Source organism: Erpetoichthys calabaricus, chromosome 14, assembly GCF_900747795.2.
Source record: "Erpetoichthys calabaricus chromosome 14, fErpCal1.3, whole genome shotgun sequence".
NCBI lineage: Eukaryota > Metazoa > Chordata > Cladistia > Polypteriformes > Polypteridae > Erpetoichthys > Erpetoichthys calabaricus.
Window position 1 is genome coordinate 5805877 of NC_041407.2, and position 10170 is coordinate 5816046.

A 10170-nucleotide genomic window follows, 5' to 3' on the forward strand; every position below is an offset into this window, starting at 1 on the left:
ATTTTTTCCTGTTTCTGAATATCAGCATGCCTTCAAGGGGGAATATCACCACTCTTTCCAAATTAGTTTATGTATTTACCCATGCTCCAAAAAACGTGTGGAATATTAGCTGTGACCAGGTGGACAGAATTGCACTAGCCGCTTCAAATTTTGGGTTACTAAACTGGAGACGCCATATAATTGGCACAAAACAACAAGCAAATACTGTGCCAGATGGCACCAAGAACAGAAAATGACGGTACGATGACCAGTTTAAAGGAGAAGAGTTCTTCATAGGCAGGTTCAGGAGTCACGTAGGAGCCTTCTCCAAACTGAGTTCGGGTCCAAAACACAGATAACCTCTTGTAGGGATCGTTGGGTTTTTATAGAACCCCTACTGAAAGGATATGCCAGTTCTGGGTACCGTGGTCGGGTCAGTTGCCTACTTCTGGTGTCTTCTCGGAGTTGCAGGTTGAAAGGGAGAAAACAGAAGCGTGACCATCTCCCTCTTGTCCCATTGTGATACCGCGTACCTAAGCAGAACCAGGAAGGTGATCCCCAGATGCACACGCACAAGCATACCTTCCAAACTCCCTGTTCTGTCTGAATTAGTTTCTGTATATCAGCTTTTGGATGTCTGAGGAGAAAGTGTTCCCCTTCCCCGCTCTCCAAAAAATGTACACCTTCAGACCTCCAAACAGAACAACTCTCTGAAATAGAGGTCCAAAAGCACCTTGACATACAGAAACTGAGTGGACCCCCAGCTTTTTTCAGGTTTGGAAACTGTAATATCGTCATGAGCGTGAGGATGCTTTTCTGATTTCTGTCGTGACGTTTCAATCTTTGAATAACTGATCGAGAAGGAAGCGAAATGTGAGCAGCGGAGATCTGCCGATAAACCGAAAGGAGCAGTTGGATAGAAGCAAAAGATCGAAACTTTACAGATCACAGATTGTTCTCATCATAAAAATAAATTTCAAGTTATAAACGATTGCTTAGAGAAAACCAGAAATTATACCTAAGAGTGAACTACCCCGGTAGATAAATGGAAGACCACAAAATGACAAGATCAGGAGATGAGAAAGAGAGAAAGACAGCAAGACACGGTACGCAAGTAAAAGTGGAAAAATACAAAGTCCATAATCCCAAATTCGTTTATTTTCCACCGCTTATCCAAAACCGGGTGACGAGGGCAACAGTCTTAGCAGCGAGGCCCACACGTCCCTTTCCCCAGCCACACTTGCTAACTCGTATTGTGGGATCCCAAGGTGTTACCAGGCCCTCTGGGAGACATAATCCTCCCGGCGAGCCCTGGGTCTTCCCCAGGGTCTCCTCCAATCTGGTCCTGCCTGCAAAACCTCCCCAGGGAGGCATCCAGGAGGCTTCTGTATCATTACCAAATTATCTTTTAAAATACCTAGAATACACTAAGATTTTTTTAATTTTAAAATCCGGAATTTCGGACATGGAGGAGAGGATGCTGCCATGTTTAATACTGTCAGTATGGCGATATCACTTATTGCACTAGATGACAGCAACCGAGGAGCAACCAGTATGGCAGCACCCAAAAAGATGACCACTAAAATGGCAGCAAAATTGTAAACATTAACATTAAAAATGAATAACAAAACCCTAAAATATAGACCCAGACGAGATCTACGGAAAATAACAGAATGAAAAGTTTTTTTGTTTTCGAGAGTGAGTTTCTCGTGGAGGTTCTTCTTTGCTGTTAGCAAAGTTTGGACTTCATCTTACAAATAGGCTCAATCTTAAATACGATAGCCACCAGGACGTGATACACACGTGACGTTAAGCGTGGTTCACATAGTTATCGTAGCCAAGATGCAAATGTGCAAGTCCAGCAGATGTAGAAATCAGCATGAAATGACTGGGAGATGATGCCAGTACTGAAAGAGCTAATCCGAGAGTAAAAGTCAAGAGTCAAAAATGATGGGAAACCAAGTGTTAAAATTTGAAGCGAAATAAGGAAAAGATCCTGATGATAACCAAATTTCTTCTCCCATTCTAATAAACCGTTAATCATTATTAAGCAAATCCAATGCCTGAACGGCGAGTAATGCACGCTGCCATATTATATAATGTTGACAAGATAACGTCACACTTCACCACATCGGTAAATTGCGCTGACACAGTGGCGGCCAGGTAGACAAGTTTGAAAGGGAAAACCAACCAGAAATGCTGCTGCAACATCTTTATTAACATGACCATAAGAATGACGATGTAAAAACCCTAAACCAGCGGTTCTCAAATTGGGGTCCGCGGTCCCCTAGGGTTTCGGTGGGACCATGAGAAATGATTGCATATTTATACTATTTATATTTTTATAATTATTAACCTTTACCATCCGAGGGGAAGTAAGTGACTGAGCTCCGTCGTTACCCCCACCACCTAGACCCGACCACTAATCCACTGTTCCGTTATTCGCTGCCACCGCATTGTTTTCCCATCGTTATCGCTCGGCACAATCCAGCCCTTATTATTTTTATCATAATCAAAAATTATCAATTCTTTCGTAGAATCAAAACACTCGTGAACAGTTTTCGTATATTTTAGAAGCAAATAAGAGCGCTAAAGGTGGATACAGATAATCAATATTTTACATTTTTTGTGTTTTTAAGTAGTGAAATTGCCCGCTCAACGCAGATGGTTAAGGCAAAGCAGATGCATCCATCCCATTAAAATTTTAACTTAAATTTAATAACTAAGATGTACGTAGTATTTTCTGAATAAATAATTGTTTGTCAAAAAATGTTTTATTCACAACAGCCTGTACCTATGCAGTGCCATGCAGTGGGTATGTGGCACCCTTGTGCAAAGTATTTGGTGCCCCCAATTTTCTTCAAAAGGGTCCACAAGCCATCGCACAATTTTTAAAGGGACTGCCACACAAGAAATTCTAAAGAAGTTTGAGAACCGCTGCCCTAAACTGAAGCGCCCCAAACGTATTCCCGACATTAGCGTTGTAGTTGCAATGGCCACGATGTCTCCAACGTAGAACGGAGAAAACAAATCAAGACAAAACGGTTGGCCAGAATAAGGATGCCATTTCTGAATTTCGTATACCTGGATGTAACAGAGTTAAGGAGTTGGTCTATTGCAAAAGCCACGCAGGGAACGTTACAAACTTATCTTCGAGAATATCAATAGAGGACGCCTGGGCTCCTGCCGCGTTGCTTTAGCTCCATGAAATTGGATTCATATTAGTGAGAAGAACACAGAGACATGTCGCCAGATTACCGAATTGGTCGCAGTAACTTGAGTTCTGACTGATAGAGGGGCTCACTCTTAATAGAAAAACTCGATACTTGACGCCTTCATAAAAAGGAGTTCTGAACTCTGACTCGACTTAGAACCTCCCGATATTTCAAATGGAATAAACTGAGGACGTTTGACAGGACACTCGAAGATGTCAAGGAAGTGTCGGGGTACCAGGCTGGTCACCCTTTTTAATCAAAATGAATGCTTGATGGTGTTACAGGTAATTTAAAACTAAAGAAAAGGAGTCTTCGTGATGTTCCTTTAATGGTATTTGGCGCGATAGAGCAGGTGGTCCTCGGGAGATCTGTGCTATTTACAGTTTGGGTCTGATATGAGACGCCATGATGGTGTCCGCTCTTTTATAGTCCTCTGGCCAGCAGCAGTGGAGTCCAGTTGTCCTCAATGGGCGTCTTCTCACTGCCTTGGGTGACAAAAGAGACAACAATGTTAGCAACCCACGCCCCCTTTCACCCTCAGGTGGTATCTCTTACCTCCAATAAACTTAGAAGGTGATCCTCCGACGTGTCTGTGTGACAGAACTTTGTGTAAAATATCAACACTCATCACCACAACCCACTCATGTTAAAGGTACTGTAGGCCACTTGCTCTTTACAGTTTTTCATGATGTTCACAAGGAACATGTGACTTGGCAAAATTAGTTCATTTTTAAAGTTGCTCATCATGGGTTGAACAGTCGAAGTGCTAAATCTCGATGAATTTAAGTTCTTTGTTTATTTTCTGGGCTGCATCTTCTATGTGTTGCATGAAAGTACAATCAAATTTTTAAGTTTTCACATTTGTGCCTTCTTACATGGGCAGTGGTGCTGCAGTAGGTGTCTGAAGCGTACGAGCAATGGTTGAGGGACCAAACAGGTCTCAGACTAGATGACAGTTTCTCCAGCATACAAGGTCTCTAAGATGTCCTCTTCTGTCATTTCTGGAGTGTATTTCACTTAGAGCCAAGCTGTTGGAATGGGATGCGCTTAAATGTGGGTGGGGTTCAAAGTTTAACTCCACCCATAAATGTGTAGATGTCAGAGTTTTTGTCCCGACCACACATTCAAGCACATCAGAGGTCAGGTACTCACCGACAATGGCATTAACTCAATGGAGTCTTGCTGCAGATTTCCACAACTATGGTCCATCTGATGATGTTTAGTGGCCTTTGTTTCAAATGTCAGTAATGTTACATGGGTGGAGTTGGTTTAGCTCCGCCCAAAATTTGCAGATGCCACATGTTTTGTTCTACTTACACATTCAAGCAGGAATTGCACATCAGAGGTCAGCTACTCGCCGACAATGGCATAAACTCAATAGAATCTTACTGCAGACCTCCAGAGCTCCGCTCCATTGCGTAGCCAATCATTGTTCACATCTGGTGACATTTAGTGGCCTTACCCAACACTCGATTTATTTATTTATTTATTTCTCAGTATGTTCATTTCAAGGTGTACCTTGCACTTCATTCTCATAAAACATCCTTATACTATGGGAAGGATTAGGATTGTGGGAAAATGGCTATCAGGGATCTCGTAGTGTGCATGTCGTGGGACTGCCTGTTGGGTAGCAGCACTGTCAAGGAGACTCTCATTGGAGTGTCCCCTATGTAAACCATGTGATGTAAACATGCAATCTGATTGGCTATTCAACAGCTAGGCCCTTCTCCATAAACTATCCATCCATCCATCTATTATCCAACCCGCTTTATCCTAAGTACAGGGTCACAGGGGTCTGCTGGAGCCAACCATAAACTATCTTCCTATGCAATAAATACTTTGACTTCAGCCTACACCAATCCAAATGGGCTTTGGCTTCAAATGTTCTAATTAAAAAATATATACACATATTATATATATATATATATATATATATATATAAACATACATATAAACAGTATATTTTTTACTGAGGTATATTGTGTATATATGCATGTGTGCATATATATGTATAAATTCTATTGTCACACATGCGTGTCGGAGGACTTCCTCATATGCTCAGTTGAGGTACAGGATGTAATAACCCACCATGGCGAAAGGGGCACTTCCCCTAATGCTGTCATCTCTTTCTTTCCCCACAGTGCCATGAAGATGCCTAGTGAAGGCATTTAGCCCCGCCCCTTTTGGTCCCACCACCATAAATTCCTAGGCTATCCTGGATGGAGGCATCACGTTTAGCCAAAGAAACCCGTGGGACAGAGTCCCACTAAGGATAGTGAAAGCTCCATTCTTTCTTTGTTTTGAATTACCTTTAATGGGACGCGTGCCAACAAACGCGATTTCAGTTGTTTTCCTTTAATTTTCTTGTCTTCGGAAAAGTAAAAGGGACGACCTGGTTGGGCCTTAAAATTTCTTGCCATAGTCCTGAGCTGTCATTCCTGCACCTGAGTGTGGTGTTGAGGTGTCACCTGTTGCACAGATGCACTCAGATCTCAATCTGTGTGGTGGGTGGAGCAGCATGCTGTTATCAGCACATATTATATTATATTATATATATATATATTACATACACATACAAATAATATAAGAGAGAGAGAGAGAAACAAAGTTTAATCAAAATGCCTTCACAAAGGAGCGGATTACCATAAACCCCTGGCTTCTTGAGAGAGGCAAGACAAAAGAATTTTTGGTAAAAAGTAAGAAAAATAACGGAATTTTAAACAAAATGCTGCAAAGAGCAAACAGGAGGCAAAAGGATATTCCAACCAGGCAATCTAAAAGCAAAGTCCCAATACAAATTTGTTAAACAAAATCCTCAATCAAAGGCCAAAAAAGAGCTGACGAGAGCAGTGAATTCAGAAGAAACAACGCAGTACTCACAGAAACACCACGCTCTCCACCAACATGCATTTGATGAACTGGGGGGTGGGGGTTTAGTAACTCAGCAGTGATGGATAGTGGTGTTTGTGTGGGGGGGGGGGGGGTTCTGCCTCCTATACTCTGGTCAACTAAATATTCTTAAACATGACAAAAACAAGAATACATTGACCCAGCGTTCCTTAAATTTTTTTTTCTTGTGGCCCAGTCTTACCCCTCTTTGTTTTTTCGAGACCCGTGATGAACATCAGATCTTGCGGGAGGGTCTCCCTTGGAGAATCGCCCTTGACAGTCATAGCACAGTGGGGTCCCTTTGGAGAAACATTGCTGACATTCATAGCTGGGGACGGAGGTTGGTGGACCCCCCCCCCCTTGGAGAACTGCCACCGACAGGCATTACAGAGCACTGCCTGTGGTGACCCATCGTGTGACACTTCACAAACCTTACGTAACCTTTTCCCATTAATTACAACCGCAAGGTACAGCCCAATAGGCGGCAACCTGTGACCCATTTTGGGTCGTGACCCATAAGTTTAAGAAACTAGGCATTAAATATATTAATTAAATAACAGATATAATAAACAATCTAAACGTAAAAATAAGTGAAAAAGCCAAGGAATGTAAACATGGGCCACAGAGGAAACCCTGAGTGAAACATAACAAGTGGCAGACTATTTCTAGGTGAGAAAAGCAGCTTATGCCACTGCCTGCCTGTGTGATTTCTGCTGTGCCGACTGAGTGAGCAGGACCCGCGTCTACTATTATGGGTGGAGTCAGGCGTTTAACTCCGCCCACGTGATGGATGCTGTTAAATGTTGAACTAATGGAGGTACACCTGCAGCGAGGCGCTTCCCTTTAGAACCCTTTTTAGAAACAGCAGAAGTCAAAACGATCTCCATGAACAAAACTGTCCAGTCTTCACGTTTTTGGCCTCTGCTGTTTCGAGACGTTTACTGGAAGCTGTGGCGCTTTATCGTTACGTCAATTTAGTGAGCACCACGACCAGATGGCTTTGTCCTGCGGTTTCTTATTTATTTGTATTGACTTCTGTCTTCTTCACAACGCTTGTCCCAATGTAACACAAGCACATGGGTTGGGGAGCGAGCTTCAGAATTAGGGGCATTACTCGTTGGTGGGGGGGGGGGGGGAGGGGCGGGGTCTCCATTTTTATGTTCGTTGCACAGGTTATTTCATTTTAGTTTCCTCACATTGCAGCTGGATGTAAAATAGCATGTTTTTGTGTATTGGGCAGATTTGCCAAAATGCACCAGAGGGGAGCGGCGATGCCCCTCCTGCTGTGCAGTTGCATGTGTGCCGTGGCCGCCTCTGTCATTTGTGTGCATCAGCATGCCAAGCATATCAGCGTCCTCAAGAGAGGACCTCAGCAGGTGACCGATGACCATTTGTGCAAAACAACCTGCACTTGGCATGTTGTTCCACTGGTGTAATGACATGTCTGTGTTTCACAACGTGAATAAAAATGTTGTCCGTCTGTACTGCATATGCAGAATGTACGTATGTGTGTGTGTGTGCGTGTGTGTGTGTGGCGTCCCATTGAAACTGGATTGTTCTGTTTTGTCTGTTGTACACCCTGACCTTTTCATTTTGCAATAAAGCTGCTTCTCAGATTCTTCTTTCTTAGCCCCCTCTTTCTTCCGGGCGGCCTGATACAGCACGGGGGTCCAGCCACTTGTTCAACCAGAATCTGGAAATCGCCTGCATGGTTTTTTTCCTGTTTGTGCCCTTTTTTGTCAGTGTTTTTAAACCCACCTTTTCTTCGACAAGGTTAGGTGGGCACTGCAGACAATAGTGGGCATCAAGAAGGAAGCAGTCTGTAGACGTTTGCTTCTTTATATGGTGGTCTTGTCATATTCTTTGGTGGATCCATAGGCAAAAGTTATTCAGATGTGCCAAGCCGGAACCATCCTGGAGGGGGTGCCTGTTCATTTTCTTTAATATGATGTTTTTTTTGGTAAAAACAGTGCCCCTACAGATGAATCATATTGAAGTGTGCCAATCAGGAATCAGCCTGTTCATTTTTATTTATATGGTGGTCTTTTTATCCTTTCTAGCTGTTATTTTTCTGATCAACAGCACCCCCTACAGGCTACAATCTTAATACATAATTCGCCAGTCTCCTCACTCACTCACTCACTCACTCACGTCCGTCCGAAACCGAATGCGCAGTCGCCTTCTGCACATGTCCAAAGCCGAATGTGCAGTTGCCTTCTGCGCAGCTTCCCGAAAAACCTTACGAGACCGACATCGAGGCAGGCGGCGGATTTATGGCCGCGAAAATTCAAAGGCAAAGGCGACTACGGCCGCGAAAATTCAAAGAGAAAGGCGACTTCAACTGACATCCAACCCCAACATCGCGGGAGGCGGCGGATTTACGGCCGCAAAAATTCAAAGGCAAAGGCGACTTCGATTAAAGCTCTAGAGGCCTGAAAGGCGATTTCGACTACAGCTCAAGGCCTAATTACGCATTCATTCAATACACCTATATCAGGTTTGTGGTGCTTATACTTATTATATATTATACTATTCCACTCGTGCCCATTTCATCTTACGTTGTCGAAACAGGCTCTTTGTCTAGTTATAAATATATGAAATGCACCAAGTCAGGCTAGACTGCAGAAGCTGGGAGCTCATTGTCTTTAATAAAAAGTGACCAGCAGGGGGAGCATGTTCATTTTCTTTGATAATGGTGTTTTTTTTTACCTCTTCTGGTAAAGACAGTGCCCCCTACAGTTTAATTATTATTCAAAGTGACAAGCAGGAACCAGCCTGGACAAGATGCAGGTCCATTCTTATTTATATGGTGGTCCTTTTACCTTTTCTAGTTATTACTTCCCTTATTATCAGTGCCCCCTACAGGTGAGTCATTATTAAAGTGTGCCAAGCAGGAATCAGCATGGAGTTCATTGTCATTAATGGGGTCACTAAAGTTTTGTCTATCTGCCTATCTAGCTAATAATAATAATAAGAAGAAGAAGAAGAAGAAGTAGAAGAATTTGGCTTGCCCTCTAGGAAGTGAGTCAGTTACTACCCCAAAGTGGCAAGTAGGGGATGCCTGTCCATTCTCCTTAATATGCTGGTCTTTTTTCCTGTTTCATTTTGTTTTATTTCCCCATTTAAGAGTGCCCTCTACAGGGGAATAATTATTATGTGGGAAAATGTGTTAGCAACAGCGCCCCCTCTAAGCTCGGAATGGCATTTCTTACCTTGCAAGAGCCCTGAAGTTGCCCCTTAGCCTGAGGGAGAGATGCCAGTCCATTCTTTTTGTCTTTTCTTTCTTTTTTTCTTCTTCTGAGAAATAGTGCCCCTTACAGCTGAAAAAGTACCCAACTTGGCACCAGGCTGGAGATGGCACAAGAAAGGCGATAGACACATAAAATGTATTATTATTATTAAGTCCATCATCTTTAAAGAATGGTGCCCTCTGCAAGTAAATAATTATATCTAAATGGCAAGTAGGGCCTAACCTGAGGGGGCACCAGTCCACTGCCTTTTATATGGTGGTCGTTTTATCTTCTTGGGTTGTTACTTCCTTGATGAACAGTGAATAATTATTCATGACGTGCCATGAAGGGACATCCCTTTGTGGGGGTTTGGCTTGCCAGCTCATTATCTATAATGTGGTGGTCTTTTTACCTTTTCTAGTTTGCTATTAAGAGTGCCCTTTATAGGTGAATCTTTATTGAAGTGTGCCAGCATGGAGGGGCTGGGACTCCATTAACCGTGATGTGGTGGTCCTTCTACCTTTTCTGGTTTTATTATTCTGATAAACAGCACCCCCTACAAGTGAATAATTACTCAAATGCATCAAGCCGGGAATCAGCTTGAAGGAGGTGCAGGTCTCGTGTCTTTAATAAATAGTGACCTCTGTACAGTAAGTGGAATGCAAGAGCTACCCTGGATATGGTGCCAGTCTACTGTCTGTTCCTTTGTTTGGTTAATATTTCCTTGATAAGAAGTGCCCACTATAGGTGAATAATTATCCAGAACGCAAAGCAGAAAACAACTTAGAAGAGGTGATGATCTACTGTTTGTTTTATAAACAGTGCCCCCTACCGGTTATCTCCAAGTTGCAGACTGG

The 10170-nt window shown here is 42.9% G+C and overlaps 1 long non-coding RNA gene across 1 annotated transcript; it reads left to right on the forward strand.

The window, feature by feature from the left end:
• On the forward strand, window positions 1-7699 carry LOC127530176 (uncharacterized). Its single transcript, XR_007936704.1, has 2 exons — window positions 1-2240; window positions 2933-7699. It is a non-coding gene; the product is annotated as an uncharacterized LOC127530176 (long non-coding RNA).
• The last annotated feature ends 2471 nt before the right edge of the window (window positions 7700-10170 follow it).